Here is a 23,500-nt window from a genome sequence, read left to right as displayed (position 1 = left end):
GAGGAGCTCAGCTAAGCCTCTTTAAAGTCTCGTTAAAAACACAGAGCAAGTTCTGTCTTACACTGTGAAAAACCAAAAAGCAAGGATCTATAATGGTTCAATAATAGTCCACAATGTATTCCACTTGCTATTGAATCATGTTTTTCGTGTTTGGGCTTTTAAAAGAAATTTATGACACAAGGTATGGCAGTTTCTGCCTGTAATCCCAGCATATGGGAGGCTGAGGTAGGAGGGTGAGAGTTCCAAGACTTCCTGGGTTACATACCTAGAACTTGCCTCAAAAAAAAAACACCAAAAAACCAATAATACATGAAATCCTAAAGGTTTGCATGAATTTCTTTCAATCTTTTTCACTGTTGCCATCAGAAATGCCTTCCAAAGCCTTCAGTGGGAAGCACAAGCCAGTGGTGCAGCTCAGTGGAAGAGCCACTTGACTTGCCTACAACTGGCCAGGCCTGGGTTTGATCCACACACCTACAAAGAAAGGCAAGATACAAGCTAGTGTGCTTCGAAAGAACTAGGAAGTACATGACTGGCCCACTGTCTTTTCAGAGAATCAGCTTGCTATAGGAGTAAATATGGATTTATTTATAACAATGTCAACCTCCTTCCTGAGTTCAACATAACTCCAGGGCACAACCAAACACATCTCCCCTGCCCCCCTCCCTAAACATAAAAGTGAGAGGAGCTACAGGTAGCAGAGTGACGGAGCACTTATCTAGAGTCCCAGTACCAACACAGAAAGAAACGGGCAGGCAGACAGACAAACGGGCAGACAGGTAAAGCGGGCAGGCAGGCAAAGGAAGAGCAAAATGGGAGAAATGTGTAGTAGCCTCATTTGCTGGCTGAACAACAAAAGCTATCCTACACCTCCTGAAACCATACTCCTGGGGTGGGTGGGTTTAGGCTTCCTTTAATGTCTTCCTGCTGTGGGGAATGAGGCAGGCAGCAGATAAAACCAGTAAGTCACCTTCAAAAGCTTGTACTAGTCAAGAATATTTACATTTCATGGGAACTTTGCTCTTAGGAAGGGGGGAGGAGGGGAGGGGAGGGGAGGGGGGGGAGAGTCTGTTCAACTCTTCCCAGAGGACCTTCATCACCACTGGTTAAATGGGTGTTAAATGGTTTGCTGTTGGCCATCAAGGGTTAATACCGGGCTCAGTTCAAGATAGCTTTGAGTCCAGCGACAAGATTAATTCCCATTTGCAACAATTTACAAAGCAATCCCTCCCCAACACACACACACACACACACACACACACACACACACGGGTCCTAACTTCATAGGCACGTTGGGAAGTTCTTGTGGGAAGCTTCACCGAGCCCACTGCGCCCATGGACAGGGCCCTGGACGTGGTCAGTGAGCCCTGGGTGAGGGGGGGTTGAGGATGATGGTGGTGGTGGTGGTGGTGAGGTTCCCGAAGCCCAGCCGGCGGCACTGGCGTCCCAAGGCGAGCAAGCGCGCAGGTACAGCGCGGGCGAGGCCACCGAGCCCAACAGGTGGGCGCAGCTTGCTGTCCCCGGAGAGGAGGGGGGGACCCCCCCAGTTCCCCCGGGAGGCAGGCCTGCAAGTAAGGGGGGTCACCTTGCCGAGGACGAGGGGTGCCCAGGCAAAGGAAGAGGGAGGGGGATGGGGAAGGAAAAGTGGGACTGGGGAGCAGAAGCCATTTAACCTCCTCTCCCCATGGCTGGAGAGAGGTAGCCCAGCGGCCGAGATGGCGCCGGCGGAACTTTGCACCTCAAGCCGGCCCCGGTGGACGCCGCCCCCCTCCACCATCTCCTCCCCCAGTTCCCCCACTGGTGACACCGGCAGACGCGCGCACCCCTACCCCCAGCCCACCTCACCCCAGCCCCAGCGATCTCAACCTCACCTGGCCCCAGGACTCTGGCAGGGCCTTTTCCCAAGAGTGCCTTGCTGCATGCATGGATAGCTTGGGGCTCCCCCCCCCCAAAGGGGGTGACCGGTAGACCCCCAGCCCATCCCCTCCAAAGACCAGACCCGAGCGCGCAACCCGGGCAAAGCAAGCGCCCAGCTTCGTGGCCACCCCACCTATCCCCCCCCCCCCCCGGGGACTGTCACCGGGCGGGCCTGGCCAGTAGTCTACCTTGGTGATGACCAGCGGCTCGCCATGCTCGCGACCGCCCTTCAGGGTGAAGCCCCACGGCGCGCCGCCGCTCAGCAGCACCTCCACCAGGCGCCCGCCATCGGGCGGACCCCGCGCTTCGGCCTCCGCCTCCGCCTCCGCCTCCGCCTCCGTCTCCACCGGGCGACCGGGCCCGGCACGGGGTTCCGAGCCTTCCTCCTCCTCCATGGCGCTAGGGCGATCAGCCCCCCCCCTCCACCGCACACACCCGTCACCCTGGGCCAGCCAGGCCAGCAGCAGCAGCGCCCATGCACTTCGGGGGGAGCGGCCCCCGGTGTGCCCACGGTGTGTGGGGAGGGGGGGGCGTGGGGGAAGCAAGGCGGCTTCCGGGAGCCCACCGCAAACCCCCCCAACAACAACACCACCCCCCGGCCTTCCCAGGCGGGCCACTTGGCCAAACTTGCACGGCAACTTGGAGGCGGCTGGCTGGGGGAGAGAGAGGGAGAGAGAGAGAGAGAGAGAGAGAGAGAGAGAGAGAGGAGCGCACAGGCCGGGACCGACCGACCGCGCGCGCGGGTAGGGGACAGGGTGGGGAGGGGAGGGGAGTAGGGTGGGTGGGAGGAGGAGGAGGAGGAGGAGGAGTGAGGAGGAAGGGCGCGCGGGGAGGATTGGCTCAGGGGGCGGGGCACAGGGGGCGGGGCTCCCCGGAACCCCCCCTCCTTCCCTCCCTCCTCGGAGGGGTGGGAAAGGGGGCGGGGACCGGGGCGGGGAGGTGGGGGGGGGGTGCGCGCTACGCTGCGCTCCCGGGGTGGCGCACGGCCCAGGGCCCCAGCGTGCGCTTCCGAGTTGCGCGCTCCTCCCTGGGGGAGGGGGGGTGTCGGTGGTGCCCGGTGGGTGTTATGGGGAGTGGCGCGCTGGGGAAAGGGGGGGGGCAAAGATCCTTACGTTTTGGGGGTAGGGTGTGGGGGGGTCCGGTGGCACGAGAGGAGGATCGCGCTGGGTGGGGGTGGGGGAAAGGTGGAAGGGCCCCGGGGTAGGAGGAGGGGCGCGGGGAGTGGGGGGGGGCTGGAGCGGCCTCCGGAGCTCGCGCCCTCCGCGGGGCACGGGGTGGGAGCGCAGCGCGCGCGCGATCCCGAGCTTCCCCCCCCCCCACCCCCGAGCGGGACGGACCCTGGAAAGGTGGGAAGTCGGGGGGTGGGGGGACGGGATCGGCGCGCGTGATCCCGAGCTTCCCCCCGCCTCCCGCCTCGAGAGCCGGACGCTGGGAAGTCGGGGGATCGGGGGGGGGGGGTTCGGGATCGGCGCGCGCACGCACTGCGCTCCCCCGGGGTGGCGCACGGCTGGGGCCCAGCATGCGCGCTTCCCGGGTGCCCGCCCCTCCCCCCGACAGAGCTGGGGGTGGAAAGGGAGGGCAAAGACCGTACGGGTGGGGTGGCTGGGGTGGGGGTGGGGTCCGTTGGCACCAGGGAAGTGTCACTGGAGGGTGAGGGTGGCAAGCACAAGGTGTCCCGTCCCGCCCCCCACACCCCGCCCCGTGCTGCCTGGTTCCGGTGCCCCCAGTCTGGGAAGGACAAGAGTGGCAGTGGTAGCCCCCTGAGCAAGCGGCCTGCCAGTGCCTCCCTCCGCCTTTGTTCCCTAGGATCACTTCGCGGGGGAGGGGGGGTGTACCCGCTGGTGAGGTGGAAGCGCAGCTGGAACAACCCCCGCCCCCCCCAGCTCCAGGGATCTCAACCTCACCTGGCCCCAGGACTCTGGCATGGCCTTTCCCAAGAGTGCCTTGCTGCACCTATAGCTTGGGGCTCCCCCAGAGACCTTAAGGGGGTGACCTGGCAGTCTGAACGGTCAGGACTCTCTCCTCCCCAAGTCCTGACGCTGAAGTTGGTGCCCTGAAAGCCCCCCGGGCTAGAGAGGGCCATTCCACCTGCTATGCCCACCCACCAAGGTCCTCCCTCCTTCCCTTCCCGGGAACACGGCCCTCGGGTGGCACCAGGCCCCGCAAGGAATAGTATCTTCTTCCAGGAAACCTTTCCATTCTCTCATGGGAGGGAAGTTCTTAATGTCGTCCTCCCACATATCTCTTTCCCCCACACCCTGGGAAGTGTTGTGAGAGATTGTGGATAGTTACCGCTCCCTTTTTCAATTCGCATCCAACTCTATAGTCTGCCTTGGACATCATGGCTGTCTGTAGATATTTGCCTTCTTGAACATTTTTTTTTCTTTCCCGTGGTTTAGGTATGTTTCTTTCCTGTTGTTGTTGTTTGTTTGTTTTTTCAGGCACTCCTGGGGCTTGGACTCAAGGCCCTGGCTTCATTTTGCTCAAGGCTAGCACTGTTCCACCTGAGCCACAGTGGCACATTTGGCCTTTACTATATATGCGGTGCTGAGGAATTGAACCCAGGGCTTCATGTATATGAGGCAAGCACTCTTGCCACTAGGCCATATTCCTAGCCCCCGGGTATGTTTCTTCAAAGCAGGTCCACCCCCCCCCCCCCCCCCCGCCTTGGGCACAATGGCTTTGGTAGGTATTTGCTTTCTTTGCAAGAAACTCTTCTTTCATTCTTTGTGTAGGTTTCATTAAAGCAGCTTGAGTGCAAGCACTTTTAGAAAGCTGGGATGTGGAGAGAGCTTAAAGGATCAACACAAAAAGCAGGGGACCAAGAGAGTTGGGAGAGTCTTTGGCCATCGCCACTGGGGACACTTGGGTCCGAGTTTCTTCAGAGTTCAAGGAAGACGTTCCGTGCTCCGTTTTACTCGTGGCCCAACCAGCCTCTGAGCTTAGAGTCCATTCTGCACTGTCAGCTGTTGTTCTAAATCCACAAATGAGTCCGTGTGGAGCTGAAGGAATCCGGTTTAATCTTGGCAGGTGGGTTATGTTCATGTGGAGGTCCAGGTTGTGATATTGGGCTATACTTTCATGTTTCCATTGGGTCTGGGGATGAAGTTCACTAACAGAGCCCTTGTCAAGCATGGTGGAAGGCCTAGTTTCTATCTGACACCACATACGCTGCAAAGATTTTCACATTGGGAGTGGCAAGTGAAGGGTCTCTATGACTTCCCTGTATTGTTTTTTACAACTATGTGTGAATCTAAAATTACTCGATTTAACAACTGGATGGGAGCAGGGTGGGGGGCTGCGAATATGGCCTAGCGGTAGAGTGTTTGCCTTGTGTACTTGAAGCCCTGGGTTCGATTCCTCAGCACCACATATATAGAAAAGGCCAGAAGGGGCACTGTGGCCCAAGTGGCAGAGTGCTAGCTTTGGGCAAAAAGAAGCCAGGGACAATGCTCAGGCCCTGAGTTCAAGCCGCAGGATTAGGCCCCCCCAAAAAAACAGTGGGTAGAGCCCCGCTCCAGTGGCTCACACTTGTAATCCTACTCAGGAAGCTGCGATCTGAGGAGCACAGTGCAAAGCCAGCTGAGGCAGAAAAGTCAGTGAAACACTAATGTGCAATGAACCAACAGAAGGGCAGAAGTGGAGGTGTGGGTCAAGTGGTAAGGCTCCAGCCTTGAACAAGCAAAGCTATGGGACCTCACTCGGGTTCCGAGTTCAAGGCCATGAACCAGCACAAAAAAAGAGGAACTATTTAGCTTGAGTTAATGTACAAGTTTCTATATTTTCATATAGTTTAAGGAAAGAAAAACAACAACATTGACTTGGAACAGGGAGTGGCTCTATGGACTGAGGCCCTGGGCGAAATCCTATTTCATAAACAAGCCATTGAGTTTTTCAAGTATTTATAACATTGCCAATGAGCATGGGCTACTTGGCACTTGTTATTTTCCCAATACCGGGCAAAGGGTGCTGGAGGAATGTTAAAGATGCAGGAAATAGCGCAATCAAATGCTACATTGCTCTTGACTACCGAACTGTTGGCAGGAAAGAAATGAGAGGAGAAGAAAACTAATGAACATAGGTGATTTTTTTTTACATTCTTTCATTGTGGAAATGTCAAACCAGCACAAAAGCAGAGCTCTTGTTCTATGCATCACCCACTTCTTTCCAAGATGTGCCTTGCAGACTGGGGACAGAGGGAGAAAGAAAGTCTATCAGGTGGGGAGCCCAGCATAAAACTGGCATGCTAGTAGCAGAGTACTACTTGGGAAAGTGGAGGAGGCTCAGGAGTAATAGAAAGCAGAAACCTCCCCATGGGTGCACAGTTACCCCATAATGTCAGAGTTGGAAGCTAAATAGCTATCCCCTGTCCAAAACGCCAAGGTACTAATCTCTACCATCCAAAGATTCAGCTTCCATGGTCTCCGTTAACACGGCCACTGTGCATTACACACATTTTGAGACCTTATTCATATCTTATTATAGCACGTTTTTCTATTTTACTAGTTGTTATGGATTTCTTACTGTGCCTAGCTTCCAAGTTCAACTTGATCGCAAATGTGCTTGCGCAGGAAGGCAAACCGTCCAGGGGCCAAGTCCTATGTGTGCCTTCATGCACACGGTCGGCAGAAGAAAAGGCCCACGAGGGCGGCCGAGCTTTAGTGCCTTCTGTTGGTGGCAGGCAGAGCCCTGTCCTTCAACCAACATGCCTTCACTGTCCACTGCTTTGGAAGCCCAGCATTGAAAGAGACAGGATCTACGCCCAAATGGAATGTAGCCTCTGGGAAGAGTCAACCTTGACGTTGGCAAGGGGTTTTGTAGCTCCCACTGTGGGGCATGAGGGCCAAGGTGTGACTTGCACGTGTTGTTTGTGTCGAGGAGGACACTACCGCTGGTGAAGGAACTGAGGGGGCCGCAGAATGAACAGGGTCATCCAAGTGAGCACTGGAAAGGTCTCGCAGGAACAACATTCTCTCTGCTGAAGGAAGTCCTGACTACAGATGTGATTGGGGAAAATTCCTCACTGGCCACTGGCCAAAATACTTGTTTCAATGGAATCTGTTTTCCTGAACTTCAAGGGATGTAGCAAGTATTTCACTCGCTGAAAGGTTGGACTCCTGTGATTTGTAATCACAGGAAGTAATGGAAGACAACTGTTTGAAAGGGAACAGAAGCTGGGGTGCTGGTGGCTCACACCTGTACCCCTAGGAGCTCCTCAGGAGGCTGAGATCTGATTATCACGGTTCAAAGCCAGCCCGGGCAGGAAAGGCCATAGGACTCTCCTCTTCGATGAACCACTAGGAGACGGGAAGGAGTGCTGTGGCTCTAGTGGGCAAAATATCTCAGAGACAGCACCCCTAAGACTAAGAAGAAAGAAAAGACAGTGAGCAGAAATTTAGTTTTTCTATTACATACATCAGCTCTTCCAAGAAGAGACTAAGAATATTTCTAAAAATGTCAGATGGTGAGAATGCTTTACTTTCCCTTAAATCATACACGTGGAAGCCAGCAGGAAACATTATATGATGTCCATTACATGAGAAGTTTTTTCTTGGGAGGATGTAGCTTAGTAATAGGGCACTTGCGTAGCTTGTACAAAACTCTGGGTTCAGTACCCAGTGGCTCCTGCCTATCATTCTAGCTACTCAGAAAGTTGAGGTCTGGAGATCAAGGTTCAAAGCCAGCCCAAGCAGGGAAAGCCTATGAAATTCTTACTGTCAATTAACCACCAAGAAGCCAGAAGTGGAGGTGAGGCTCAAATGGTAGAGCACTAACTAGCCTTGAGTGAAAAATCCAAGCAAGAGTGAGACCCTGACAGGAAAAATCTTATTAGACTATTCTCATCTCCAATTAACCAAGAAACATCTTCCAAGTGGAGCCACGGCTCAACTACGAGAGCAGCCGCCTTGAGTGGAAAAGCTCAACACGAGCACAAGGCTCTGAGTTCCAGCCCCAGTACTGGCACAGACACAAAATAATAATAATAATAAAAGAGAATTAATTTGTATTTTGAGAAACGGTACACACGGGACTCTTATACCTGTTACTCAATTTCCCTGCATGTTCACGACAGTGTTTTCATAACTGTCTTTCATCACTAGGATGGTGGTCAAAGCTAAGGAGTTCGTGTGGAAAGATCGAAAGACAAGCCAGGCATTTTGTGCAGTGTCCATTGCTGGCCTCGTGTTTCCGCGAGGAACAGAATGAGGTCCTGGGATTTGGGAAAGGGACACTATAAAGGCAAGTTGCCCTTCTCCTCCCACCCTGTCCGTTGCTACATCGTGTCCACCTGTCTTTCTTCCTGGCCACGTGTGTGTGGAAGGCAGCAACTTTCAAGTTTCACCACTAACATTCCAGACTGGACTGGTTTTGAACCTCTATCCTCAGATCTGGGCCTTCTGAGTAGCCAAGATTATAGGTGTGAGCCACTAGCCCCTGGCTAGCTTCTCTTTATTATTTTTTTTTAACGTCAAACTAAATACTCTGACAATCCAGCAATACATGACACACATACTTCTTATTTTGTCACTGTAATCAATCCGATACTAGGGAAAGGGCGTTGGCAAATTAAGGACTGAGCGCTGGCCACTGATTTGGTGAACAGAGGCTGTTGGCACAAAGACAAGTCCATTCATTTACCTCCAGTGTATTGACTATCTGGGGCTCGGTCTATACCATCTGGCTCTTTCAGAAAAACTTGGCCCCCATGATCAACTAGAAATGTTATAAAGTCCAAAAACCTTGGGCTACGTGCATGGTTTCAGTCTATGTGTTCAATCCAGGGAAGAGCGAGGAGATCCAGAGACTGAAGAACAAAGGGCCCTTACTCTAAATCCATCGGGCCCTGCTCATAGAGACCATTTGTTCCCTTCTGTATATCAGTTACTTCTCAGCCCTTCTGGTAGTGAGAGATGTGTTCCGTGTGTGTGTGTGTGTGTGTGTGTGAGAGAGAGAGAGAGAGAGAGAGAGAGAGAGAGCTGCTGCAGTAGACAGGAAGGGGAGAAGCAAGGCATTGAGAATGGGCTGCCCCCACACCAGCGCTCACCGCAATCCAAGACCCTGAGGTTAATGTGGATTTCCTATTCTCTTCTCATGGCCACATGAGAACCACGAAGCAGCCAACGATTGGCACTGGCGAGCGCTTGGGTGCAATGCCCAGCAGCAAAATTAAATAGAGAAGGAAATAGATTCATTAATCACAAACCCCGTGGCTTTTACAGAACTGAAACTCGACACTCTTCTGCGCATGAGGACTCCACATCAATCAGGCGTGCTGGGAAGGAGTCATCTCGGTTGGCTGTATCACTGCAATGTACTACAGAAACAACCGCTTGAGCCAGGGGACGCCTCACCCCGTGTAATACTACCTACTCCGGAGGCTGAGATGTGAGGATTGAGGTTTGAAGCCAGCCTGGGCAGAAACGTCTGCGAGCCTCTTACCTTTGAAAGTAACCACCAAAACAGCTGGAAGTGAGGGCCAGCCACCAGCCACTCACACCTGTAATCTTAGCTAGTAAGGAGAGTGAGAGCTGAGGTTCATGGTTGAGAGGCAGCCCAGGAAGGAAAGTCCATGAGACTCCAATTAGCTGGCTGAAAAGCTGGAAGAGGAACAGAGGCTCAAGTGATTTAGTGCCAGCCTTCAGCGAAAAGCTCAGGGACACTGTCTAAGCCCTCAAGACTGACACACACACACACACACACACACACACACACACACACACACACACAAACACACACAGGAAATGGAGTGGTGGCTCAAGTGACAGGGCAGCATCCTGAGCAAAACGCCAAGCAAGAACGCCAGAATGCCCAGGCCCCGAGTTCAAGGTGGGAAGTGATTGTACCCAGGGCACCAATAATCTCTGGCTTCGGGAAGGCAGGCGATCACCACAGAAATGTCCCTGGTTTTAGGATCCACCTCCCCTCTCTTTCCAGCTCTTGGCCTTCTGCTTCTCTTGCCATGCTGAACTTTTAGCCAATACACCCGTTGCCTGTGCCGTGTAGATCCCTTGTTCTACTTGTAGACATTACTTCCCACCCACTCCTTCATAAGCTGCACTATTAACACGAGGACCAATTTTTTTTTTAAAAAAGGGCAAGAGCAGCTTTCTCCTGCTGACCTTGCCTGCTGGCCCCAAACAATTAGTGTGCTCTAAAAACCAAGAAAGGCTATCATTAAAAAAAGATATGCATCCTGGAGAAGCAGAGGCTTGGAAAAATGACTCCTCCTGGCACAAAGTGCTTATCTCAAAGGATAAACATCTGTGGCAGGAGGCCTTCCTTATCTCAAGGATAAACACCAGTTTTACAATATATGGCGCAATGCATTCTTTCCTAAAAGGAATGCCCAACAGAATGGTCATAGATTTAAAGCACTGGACAGTGTCAGGGACCCTGAGCCCAAGTGGAAAGAGTGTAACAGACAGCGGTTAAGAGCAAAGATAAACACCTATCTTGTGCATAACTCTAAGTTCGACCCTGCCTTTATCATAAATATTCCTGATGCCAACAAAGCCGGCGTCTCTCTCCCTCTAAGAGCACCCGCACCCCTTTCAGTGGGAGCCCCTGCCTTTCTGCTTGTCGGTCTGCTTTTTGTCTGTTTGCTACTTGCTTGCTTGCTTACTGAAAAAGCTTTGCCACGTTTTCTTACCATTATGTCTTACCCAGAAATTCTTACTCTTAGTTCAAAGTGAAAAGCCCCACCTTTTAGAAGGAAATGTCCCCACCTCACACCTGGACACGCTGACACGGCCCTGTCCTTCTCCAGGACTTAGGACCTCAGTGCTGCCAGCTCACGCTACTGATCTCAGTAGGAAAACATCCTTCCACACTGAGAGATCCTCTTGCGACCATGACATCCCAAGCTCGACGACTCTAAGGTGCTCACAGACACAACCAACAGCGAGGGCTCCTGTCTATGAATGCATGTCTCCCCTCCAAGTCTGCAGGCCGAGCCTGCTCTAGGTCACTCTGGGATGTGCACCAGAGGCTGTGTTCTCTATCTGTGTACAGGTTGTTTCAATCCAGTCCCTTTCCACGGGCTCGCCCCCCACCCTGCCCCGCCCGAAAAACCATCTGGAATTAAAAATGATTCCTGAAGGAATACCTCAGGTCAAGGGGATCCTATCCCACAGAGATCTCCATTTGGAATTAAAAATTATTCCTGAAGGATTAAGTACAGTCAAGGAGATCCTGCCAGCCTCCCTCCCCCCCTCCAGCAAACAGCTGCCTAGGGAAAGCCCTCTTCCATAGCTGAGAGATACTTCCAGCTCTGACTTGCTGTATGTCCTAGAAAGCTGGGAACTCCTCCTTCCTATATGTTACTCCCCATGAAGTTCTTGACTTCACTGTCTTTGGCCTCCACGTCCCTTAGAAAGCAAGCTCCGTAAGAAAAGAGACTTTCCTCCCAAGCACAGCCATAGTCTCTCATTCTCTGGTGGGCAATGCCACGGAATTTATGTTAGAATAATAGGTAGAGAGGCTTGAGACAGAAACAACAATGTGGGCAAAGAATCGAATGACCCTGCACCTCGTTTACAGTTTTCTCTCATAGGCCAGAATCATTTCTATTTTAGGTCATATGGTTTCTAACAAATAATAACATTAATTATATGGCCCTTTATAATATATTGCAAGTATTCATATGTCAAACTTTCAAAATTATCTGAGGTTACTTAAGTCTCAATAAATTCTGTATTTATTTGCCAGTTAGTTCTCCACACTAAATTCTGTATTTATTTGCCAGTAGTTACATACTTCACACATAATCATGACTATGTATAAAGACCAATTAAGTTACATTATTCTCATCTGGAATGCTGATAATATGATATCTATAATGTGCAAATATCATTGGTGTACATAGAAAATTCACCTTGCAGTTTTGTTCCCTTTAAAAGTATGTGTTTGTTGTTTTTTTTCCCCTGTGGAATTACACTCCTCCACCAGAAAGAATGACATTGGATCCTTTGTAAAAGAAATGAAACCAAGCACAGGTGAGTGGCTCACACCTGTAATCCTAGCTACTAAACAGGCTGAGGTCTGAGGATCCCAGTTTGAAGCCAACCTGGGCAGGAAAAGAAAAGTCTGTGAAACTCTTACCTCCAACTGACTACCAGAAAACCAAAGTTTTTTACTGTGGCTCAAAGTGACAGAGCATTATATCTTGGAGAAAAAAAAAAAAGAAAGAAAGCTCAGGGACAGTGCTCAGGCCCTGAGTTCAAGACCCATAACTGACACAAAAAAAAAGGAATGGAAAGATTTGTGGAAAAATTATGTAAAGTGAAGTAAGTCAGGCCCATAGAGCAAAAGGATGCATGCTTTGTGCTTTCCCTTACACGCAAAAGCCAGCACTAGCTTCTAACCTCTCAAGTAAATCCACTGGGCAGTAAGCAAGTGAGCAGATGACCCGGGACCTGTCCAGGCTGCTGCTCGTGCTGCCGCCCCCGACAGCAAGGTGACAGCTACGCCGGCGTCTGTGACTTCAAGATGGGAGCCTCTATGGCAGAAATCTCTCTGAGTGTCTGTGGACATGAACGGACATGAAGGGCACAGGAATCCAGTGTCTGATGACAGCAGAGACACAATCACAGTGCGTGCGGTGTGGTGTGCGCAGGACACTCTGCCCAGAGATGCTGCTTGAGCCCGGATCCCAGGGCCCTGTGGAAACACAAGCGCCCCCACGCCACCACACAAAACAGGCCAAAGTGCCTCAGTGCCAACCCCTGCGCACTAAATAGTGGATGAAAAACCACGCAATGTCCAGTGCATGCCCACACGGACCAACAAGCCCAATCCATGCACAAGCATGCTCATGCAAGCAGCTCTCCCACACGCACCAGGAGGCCCACGCTCACTAGAAGACGCATGCACGCATACCAGGATGTGCATGGACACCAGGAGACCAGCGCCCAGTAGCAAGCACATGGGCTCCAGGAGACACACACACATACACACACACACACACACACACACACACAGGAAGCCCAAGCGTATAGGCCAACGCACACGCACACGCACACCAGTAGGCCAGAGCATACCACCAGGCTCCCACACCACATCTCCACAGCACCAGCAGGACCTCTCCCACCACTTGCACTCCCATGTGCACGAGCAACACTGTAAAAACATAGGCAGCCAAAAAGGAACACGCAACCGCGGGTGGGTTTCAGTCCGTCGGTGGCACTGTCTGGTGGAGTTTTCAGGGCAGAGCTCCCTAATATCATCTCAGCGTGTGGACCAGGTGGGGAGAGCATGCTCGTGCCGTTTCCACAGCGAACCACCATGTGAACTGCTTTAGCCTCTTCCCAACTGGGGTTTGAGTTCAAAGCATTAAGGGCGGGAGCTTCCAAATCCACTTCTGTAAGGTTGTGGTCTTGGAAAAGCACATTGTCATGTTGATTTAGACCAACTGGGTTTCTAGAAGTGTCTCAGCATAGAAATGAATCAACTGATATACAACTACATAGACAAATAGGTGAATGCTAAGAATAAAAAAAATCATTAGAAATTAAATAGGCAATCTGTGTGAATACGGTGTAGTCAAGGTTGATTGCAATGGGTGCAACACAGGAGAGGATACACAGCTTTAGTACAGCCTAGCAAGCATCCTGAGATATTTTTTCCCTAAAATGATACCCCAAACAATGAAACAAAAAACAAAAACAACAAAGGAGCAAAAGCATTGCTGTTTTCAGTGGTCCTTTGGCACCACCCAGAGGAAAATTCTCTTCAACAAGGCTGTGGTGCTCCTCTGTAGCAAGCACACAATCAGGTAGACTGAGTTTCACTGGATTCCTTGAAATGTCCTAGATCAGGAGAGAAAAAAAAAGAAAGAATACAACGAATACCATAATAGAAACAGTCTAATGGCACAGATTCAAGGTGAATATATCTGTTCTAAGGAACAAGGTAGCCCAACGAGGTAGAATATGTGTTTAAATTGCACAGCAGGAGAGACTGAGGGAGGAGGATAAAGAGCTGGAGACTTCACTGCTGAGTACAGTGAGATTCTCTTTCCCATACTGAACCACAGAACGATAAAAATTAAAGAGAAAATGAGCAGAAAACTTGCTGTTTGCAGTGGCTTTTTGGTGCCACCCAGTGGACTTTTATGAGCATAACCTCTGGCCAGCAGGTTGGCCAGTCCTGGGGCTTGAACTCAGGGCCTGAGCACTGTCCCTGGCTTCTTTTTTTGATCAAGGCCCACTTGAGCCACACTTGAGCACCACTTCTGGCTTTTTTGTGTGTATATGTGGCTTCATGCATGTTAGGCAAGCACTCTACCGCTAGGCCACATTCCAGGCCCCCAGTCATCTCCCCTCATTCCTCCGCCTCCTCCTCCACACCTCTCCTCCTCCTCCTCTTTCTCCTCTACCCCTCATTCCTCCTCCCCCCTCCTCCTCTTCTCTTCTTCCTCTCATTCCTCCTCCTCCTCCACTGTCCTCCTCCTCCTCCTCTGTCCTATTTCTCCTCCTCCTTCTCTGCCTCCTCTTTCTCCACTTAACCTCATTTCTCCTCCGCCTCCTACCCTCTCCTCCTTCTCATCTTTCTCCTCTTCTCCTCATTCCTCCTCGTCCTCCTCTTCCTCTAACTCCTCTTCCTCTCATTCCTCCTCTTCCTACCCCTCCCCGCTCATCCTCCTCCTCCTCCTCCTCCCCCTGTTCCCCTCTTCCTCCTCCTTCTTTTCCCTCATTCCTCCTCTTTCTTCGCCTCCTCCCATGTCCTCCTCCTTCTCCTCCTCCCTCTCCTCTTCTTCTTTTTCTTCTTACACTCATTCCTCTTCCTCCTCATCTTCCCCACTCCTCTGCTTTCTCTTTCCCTCATAACTCCTCCTTGTCCTCCCCTTTCTTCCTCCTCCTCTTTCTCCTCTTCACCTCATTCCTCCTCCTCATCCTCCTACTCCTCCCATCTCCATGTCCTCCTCTTTCTCCTCTTCCTCCATCTTTCCTACTTGTCCTCCTATTTCTTCTCTTCCTCTCATTCCTCCTCCTCCTCCTCCCCTCTCTTCCATCTCATCCTACCCCTCCTCCTCCTCCTCCACTCTCCTCGTCCTCCTCCTCTCATTCCCCAATACTCCTCCTCGTCTTTCTCCTCTTCCCCACATTCCTCCTCCTCCTCCTCCTCCCACCCTCTCCTCCTCCTCCTCTTTCTCCTCTTCCCCTCGTTCCTCCTCCTCCTCCTCCTCCACTCTCCTCCTATTTCTCCTCTTCCCCTCATTCCTTTTAGTCCTCCTCCTACTCCCCTCTCGTCCTCCTCCTCGTTGTCCCTTTCCCTAATTCCTCCTCCTCCTCTTCCATCTCCCCGTCCTCCTCAATCTCTTCCTCCTCCTCCCCTCCCCTCCTCTTTCTCTTCTTCCCCTCAATATTCCTCCTCCTCCTCCTTCTCTTCCCCTCATTCCTCCATCTCCTCCTCCTCCTTGTCTTCAATCACCTTCTCCATCTAATCTTCCTCTTGTCCTCCTACCCTTCCTTCCCCTCCTCCTCCTCCTCCTCCTCCTCATCCATCTCCTCTACTTTCTCCAGCTCCTCCTATTCCCTCTCCATCTCCTCCTCCTTGCTCCTCTACTTAGTTCTCTTCCCCTCATTCCCCCTCGTCCTCCTGCTCCTCCTCTCATCCTCTTTTTCCTCTTGACCTCAATTCTCCTCCCGTCCCTCGTCCTGTTCTTTCTCCTCTTCCCCTCATGCCTCTTTCTCCTCCTTTTCCTCTCTCCTCTACACCTCTTTCTACTCTTCTCCTCATCCCTACTCCTCCAATCTCCTCCTCCCCCTCTTTTTCCTCTTCCTCTCATTCCCGGTCCTCCTCTTCCTCCTCTCCTCTCCTCATCCTCCTCTTTCTAATCTTCCCCTCATTACTCCTGCTCTTCCTCTTCCTCATCCCCTCTCCTCCTATGTTTTCTCCTCTTCCCCTCATTCCTAGTCCTCCTCCTCAACACCTCTCCTCTTTCTCCTTTTCCCATCATTTCTCCTCCTCCTTCTCCTCCCCTCCTCTCTGCCTCCTCTTTCTTCTCTTTCCCTCATTCCTCCTCCTCCTCCTCCTCCACCCCACTCCTTCTCCTCCTCTTGCTCTTCTTCCTCTCAATCCTCCTCCTTTTTCCCCTTCTCCTCCTCCTCCTCCTCCTTCTCCTCCTCTCCTCTCCTCTTCTTTCCCTCATTCCACCTCCTCCCGTTCCTGCCCTGTCCTCCTCTTCCCCTTATTCCTTCTCCTCCTGCTCCTCCCCTCTATTCCTACTCGTCTTTCTGTTATCTATCTACCTAGCAATCTATGTATGTAACTTTCTATCTATCTATCTATCCATCTATCTATCTGAATAACTATCTATCTAACTATCTAACTATAAATCTTTCTTGGTATCTATCTATCTACCTATCTAATTATCTATCTATCTATCTATCTATCTATCTATCTATCTATCTGTCTGTCTGTCTGTCTGTCTGTCTGTCTATCTATCTATCTATCTAACTATATATCTATGTGTCTATCTATGTAACTATCTACATCTCTATCTGTCAATCTACCTCTGTATCGATCTATATAACTTTCTTAATATCAAGATATTTGCCTATGTCTTGACCTGTGTAACCATCTATATCACAAAATATCTATCTATCTATCTATCTATCTATCTATCTATCTATCTATCTATCTTTCTATCTATCTATCTATCTATCTATCTATCTATCTATCTATCTATCTATCTATCTTTCTATCTATCTATCTATCTATCTTTGTAACTATCTATTCAACTACATATCTAACTAATTATCTATTTATTTCACAATCTATCTAGGTATTTATCTATTCATCTATGTATCTATCTATATAACTATCCAAATAACTATCTAACTCTCTAATATCTACCTTTCTCGGTATCAATCTATCTATTTATCTATGTAACTATGTATCTATGTAACAATCTGTCTACCTAAGTATCTATTTATGTAACTATCTGTCTATCTATCTATCTATCTATCTATCCAATTATCTATCTATATATGTAACTATCTATTTATGTAACTACCTATCTATGTAAATATCTTCGTATGTAACTATCTATGTACCTAATTAACTATCTACCTACTATCTATCTAGCTATCTATCTAACTTTTAATCTAACTACATATCTCACTAACTCTCAATGTATGTGTGAATTTATTATCTATGTATCTATCTATCTATGTATCTATCTATCTACCTATGAAACAATCTATGTAACTATCTAACTACCTACCACTCTATCTTTCCATTTATCTATTTATGTAACTATCTATCTATTTATATAACTATGTAACTATCTATGTAACTATATTTGCATGAAGTATCTATCTATCTACCTATCTACTTACTCATCTATTTATCTAACTTTGTATCTATGTATCTAACTCTCAATGTCTATGTATCTATGTATCTATATATCTATCTTTGTAACTATCTATCTCTCTACCTGTCATCTGTATATCTATCTATCTACTTACCTACCTATCTATATAACTACCTATCTAAATAAATCTCAATGTATGTATGTATGTATGTATGTATGTATGTATGTGTCTATCTAATTATCAATCTATCTATGAACTATCTCTCCAAATAATTATCTATCTATCTAACAATCTTTCAATCTATCTATCATCTATCTATATACCTAACTGAATAACTAACTATCTATCTATCTTTCTAGTTATTGATCTATCTGTCCATCTATGTAACTATTTATCTAGCTAAGTATTTATCGATCTATGTAACTATCTATGTAACCATGTATCTAGCTGTTGGGGTTTTTTCTTGCCCCTCCCGGCTCGGACTCTTTCTTCTCTCTTCCTGCCCTCCGTAACGTCCTCTCCCCCAACTCTCGACCAGCAGGTAAATTAGAGTGAGACGTGGGGGTTCGGTCCGGCCTGGCGCGCGCGTGACCTACGTGGTAATGTGGCCGCTATCCTTCCCTGGGAGCTAGCGTACATAGACCACGGAGTTGGCTTCTGAGAGCGAACTAACTTTATTGAGAGAAGGACAAGGGGAGATGATTCCGAAGGAAGGGGGTTGGCCAGGATTCCGATAGGCCAAGAGCTGTCACCTGACCCCCAAGGGCTAGCGTCACTCTGAGCGCGCCGAGCCAGGGCGGAGTTTGTAGGCGCCGGGCTGGCTGGCAACTGGTTGGTCCAACCAGTTTCTCTGGATTCCAATCCAGAGGGGGTAGCAGGGCCGCATTCCCCAGGGCTGGGGGAGGTGCATCAAGCCCCTTCCATCAAGGCGAGAAAGATGGACCCCAACATCTAGCTATCTTGCTATCTATCTAACTCAATACCTATCCAATTATCTACCCATATATGTATCTAACTATCTATCTATCTATCTATCTATCTATCTATCTATCTATCTATCTATCGGTTTATCTATCTATGTAACTATCTACATATCTATGTAACTACCTGTATGAAAATATTTATGTATCTATCTACCTTTCTATCTATCCATCTATCTTTCTATCTATCCATCTAACTATGGATCTAACTAAATCTCATATGTATGTATGTATGTATGTATGTATGTATGTATGTATGTATGTATATATGTATGTATGTATGTATCTATTTATCTCTCTATATATGTTTCTATATATGTCTGTAATTATCTATCTAATAATCTATCTAACTATCTATCTGTCTATCTCTCTCTCTCTCTATCTATTCATCTGTCAATCTAGCTCTGTATCTAAATATATAACTATCTGAATATCAATCTTTCTAGCTATCTAACTACCTATCTATAGTCTAGGTATCTATCAATCTCTGTACCTATGTAACTATATAACAAAGTACCTATAAATCTATGTAACTATCTATCTAGCTATTTATCTAGCTATCTAACAAAATGTTATCTCACTAACCAACTCTCTGTTAATCTAATTATCAAACTATATAACTATCTATTTCTAAGTGAGCCAGACCAAAATAAACATGGACTCTATGGTCTCCCTTATTGGGAATAATTTTTTCAGGTTTAGGCAAGTCATAGCAGAGCATCACCCAATTGCTATACCCTTATGAACACATAAGATGATGCTAAGTGAAATGAACTCCATGTTATGGAAAAAAATTGTTATATCACAGTTGTAACTACTTTCAACGTCCCATGTGTATCTGCAGCTTCTATTATTGATGATGTTCTTGTATCACCTTCCTGTGGTTGTACCACACTATCTCTGTAATCTTACCTGAGTATATTGGAAACCGTGTATACTGGTAATAGAACTAGGAAATTGAAAGGGAATACCAAAATCAAGAGACACAGGGTTAAAAAAGACAAGCAACTACAAAAGCAATACTTGCAAAACTGTTTGGTGTAAGTGAACTGAACACCCCATTGGGGGAAAGGGAAAGGGGGAGGGGGGAGGGGGGTATGAAGGACAAGGTAACAAAGAGTACCAAAAATGTATCTAATGCCTAACGTATGAAACTCTAAGCTCTTTGTACATAAGTTTGACAATAAAAATTTGACAAAAAATTAACAACTATCTACAAATTATGTAAAATGTTTTATGTAAATATCTATCTATAGGCCTACATATCTAGCTATCCTACTTTCTATCTGTATCTAATTAAAACTGAAGGTTTCTATGTATGTATGTATGAAAGTACATATGTATGTATGTATGTATGTATGTATGTATGTATGTATGTATCTATCTATCTATCTATCTATCTATCTACCTACCTATGTGTATAACTATCTATCTATTGGTCTAACTATCTATGTTTCTAGGTATCTATCTTTCCATCTAGGTCACTATATCTAACTAAGTATCTATCTATCTATCTATCTATCTATCTATCTATCTATCTATCTATCTAGGTGACTATCTACCTAACTAGTTAACTCTCAAACTATGCAATTATTTATTTATCTATGTAATTGTCTATCTATTTATATATGTAACTATCTACCTATCTATATAACTGTCTTTATATAACTATCTATATATATAACCATATATATAACTATATAACTATCTATATAACTATATCTATCTAACTACCTAACAAACTATCCATCTAACTATCAAACTATGTATCTACCTAACTCTCATTGTATTTATCTTTCTATGCATCTATCTATGTAACTATCTATCTAACTTCTTATCTATCTATGTATGCATGTATGTATATATGTGTGTATGTATGTATGTATGTATCTATCCATCTATCTATCTCTCTACATAACTATCTATATGTATAACTACCTATGTAAATATGTATCTAACTAAATTTCATTGTATGTATGTATGTATGCATGTATGTATGTATCTATCTATCTACTTAACTAACTGTATGTATAACTGCTTATCTAAATATGTATCTGACAAAAACTAAATGTATTCATGCATGTATGTATGTACATATATATCAATCAATCAATCTATCGATCTATCTATCTATCTATCTATCTATCTATCTATCTATCTATCTATCTGCCTAACTGCCTACATGTATAATTACCTATCTAAATAAGTATCTAACTAAATCTCAATGTATGTATGTATGTATGTATGTATGTATGTATGTATGTATGTATGCATGCATGCATGCATGCATATATGTATGTATGTATGTATCTATCTATCTATCTATCTACCTACCTACCTACCTATGTGTGTAACAATCCATCTATCTAACTATCTATCTTGCTAGGTATCTATCTGTTTATCTATGTAACTATATATCTAACTAATTATCCATGTATCTATGTTATTTTCTATCTATCTATCTATCTATCTATCTATCTATCTATCTATCTATCTATCTATCTATCTGTCTGTCTGTCTGTCTGTCTGTCTGTCTGTCTGTCTGTCTACCTGTCTGTCTGTCTGTCTGTCTGCCTATCTTTGTAACTACCTATCTAACTATCTAACTATTTATCTTTCTAGGTATCTATCTGTCTCTCTATGTATCTATGTATCTATGTATATATTTATCTATCTCTCTCTCTCTCTATCTCTCCCTATCTATCTCTCTATCAATCAATGTTACTATCTATATATGTAACTCTCCATTGAACTATTTAGCTTTCTGTCTAACTATCTAACTCTCTATCTATCCAATTATCTATCTATATATGTAAATATCTATCTAGGTACTTATGTAAATATCTAACTATCTTCGTATGTAACTATCTATTTGTCTACCTACCTATCTAGCTTTCTATCTATGTATCTACATAAATCTCAATGTATCTATGTATGTATGTATGTATTTAAGTAGGTAAGTATGTATGTATGTATGTACCTATCTCTCTCTCTATCTATGTAATGATCTCTCTAACTAATATCTATCTAACCATCTATCTATGTAACTATGTATAAATTTTCTATCTATCTATCTATCTATCTATCTATCTATCTGTCTGTCTGTCTGTCTGTCTGTCTGTCTGTCTGACTGTCTGTCTGTCTGTCTATCTGTCTCTCTGTCTGTCTGTCTATTTATCTATCTGTCTATTTGTCAAACTATATGCCCATTTGGATAACTATCTATCTAACCATATAATTATCTATCGTTATAGGTATCTATCTATCGGTCTGTCTATGTTAGTATCTATCTAACTAGGTATCTTTGTAACTATATATACATCCATCTATCTAACTATCTGGCTAAATATCTATCTATCTTTCTATCCAATTATCTATCCATGTAACTATCTATCTATTTATTCATGTAACTACCTACATATCTTTATAACTACCTTTGTATGTGGGTATCTATCTTCCTCACTATCTACCTATCTATTTATCCAAATATCTATCCATGTATTTCTTTCTCTTTATTAATGTAACTACCTACATATCTATGTACCTATCTTTGTATGTAAGTTTCTATCTATCTACCTATCTACTTACCTAAACATACATGTAACTTTCTATCTAACTATGTATGTAACTAACTCTCAATGTATGTATATATTTATGTATCTATGTATCTAAATAGGTGTCCATGTATCTATGTATCTATGAATCTATCTATCTATGTAACTATCTATCTAATTTCCTATCTAACTACCAATCTATCTATGTAACTATCTATTTATTTATATACCTATCTGTATAACTACCTATCTGTATATCTTTCTCGGTAACTATCTCTCTATCTATGTAACTATCTATTTAAATAAGTATCTACCTATCAATGTAACTATCTATCTATGTAACTATCTATCTAGCTATCTATTCAGCTATCTATCTACCTACCTACCTACCTACCTACCTACCTACCTACCTATCTATCTATCTATCTATCTATCTATCTATCTATCTATCTATCTATCTATCCAATTATCTATCTATGTAACAGTCTATTTCTGTAACTATCTACCTACCCATGTAACTATCTTTGTAAGTAACTATCTATCTGTCTATCTACATATGTATCTACCTACCTAACTATGTATCTAACTTTCTATGTTCTAACTTAATCTCTATGTATGTATGTATGTACGTATGTATGTATGTATGTATGTACGTATGTATCCATCCATCTATCTGCGGGATGGGAATATGGCCTAGTAGCAAGATTGCTTGCCTCCTACGCAGGAAAACCTGGGATCAATTCCCCAACACCACATATATAGAAAAAGGGCAGAAGTCGCGCTGTGGCTCAAGTGGCAGATTGCTAACCTTGAGCAAATAGAAGCCAGGGACAGTGCTCAGCCCTGAGTCCAAGTGGCAGGACTGGCAAAAAATGGTATCTATCTATCTATCTATCTATCTATCTATCTATCTATCTATCTATCTATAACTGTCTAACTATTTATCTTTCTAGGTAGCTGTCTGTCCATCAACATAACTATGTATCTTACTAAGTATCCATCTATCTATGTAACTGTTTATCTAGCTATCTAACTATCTAACTCCCAGTCAATCCAATTATCTATTTATCTATGTATCTATGTATCTATGTATCTATGTACCTATGTATCTATGTATCTATGTAACTATCTATCTATCTATCTATCTATCTATCTATCTATCTATCTAACTATCTACATCGATGTAACTATCTTTGTATCTATCTACCTACCTACCTATCCATCTAACTTTCTAACTCTCAGTGTATTCATGTATCTATTTATCTATGTACATATCTATCTATCTATCTATATCTATATCTATGTAACTATCTATATAACTGATTATCTATCAAACAACCTATGTATGTATGTATGTATGTATGTATGTATGTATGTATGTATGTATCTATCTATCTATCTATCTGAATAACTATCTATCTATCTATCTATCTATCTATCTATCTATCTATCTAAATATCTGTCTTTCTAGGTATCTATCTATCTGTCCATCTATGTAACTAAGTATCTATCTATCTAAGTAACTATCTATGTAACCACCTATCTAGCTATCCAGCTAACTCTCTATCTATCTATCTATCTATCTATATCTATCTATCTATCCAATTATCTACCTATCTATGTAACTACTGTCTATCTATCTATTTTTGTAACTATCTACATATCTATAAAACTATCTTTGTATGTAACTATCTATTTACCTAACAATCTACCTATCTACCTACCTATC

This window comes from Perognathus longimembris, unplaced genomic scaffold, assembly GCF_023159225.1.
Source record: "Perognathus longimembris pacificus isolate PPM17 unplaced genomic scaffold, ASM2315922v1 HiC_scaffold_45, whole genome shotgun sequence".
NCBI classification, from domain to species: domain Eukaryota; kingdom Metazoa; phylum Chordata; class Mammalia; order Rodentia; family Heteromyidae; genus Perognathus; species Perognathus longimembris.
Note: the sequence above shows the minus strand (reverse complement) of the source record.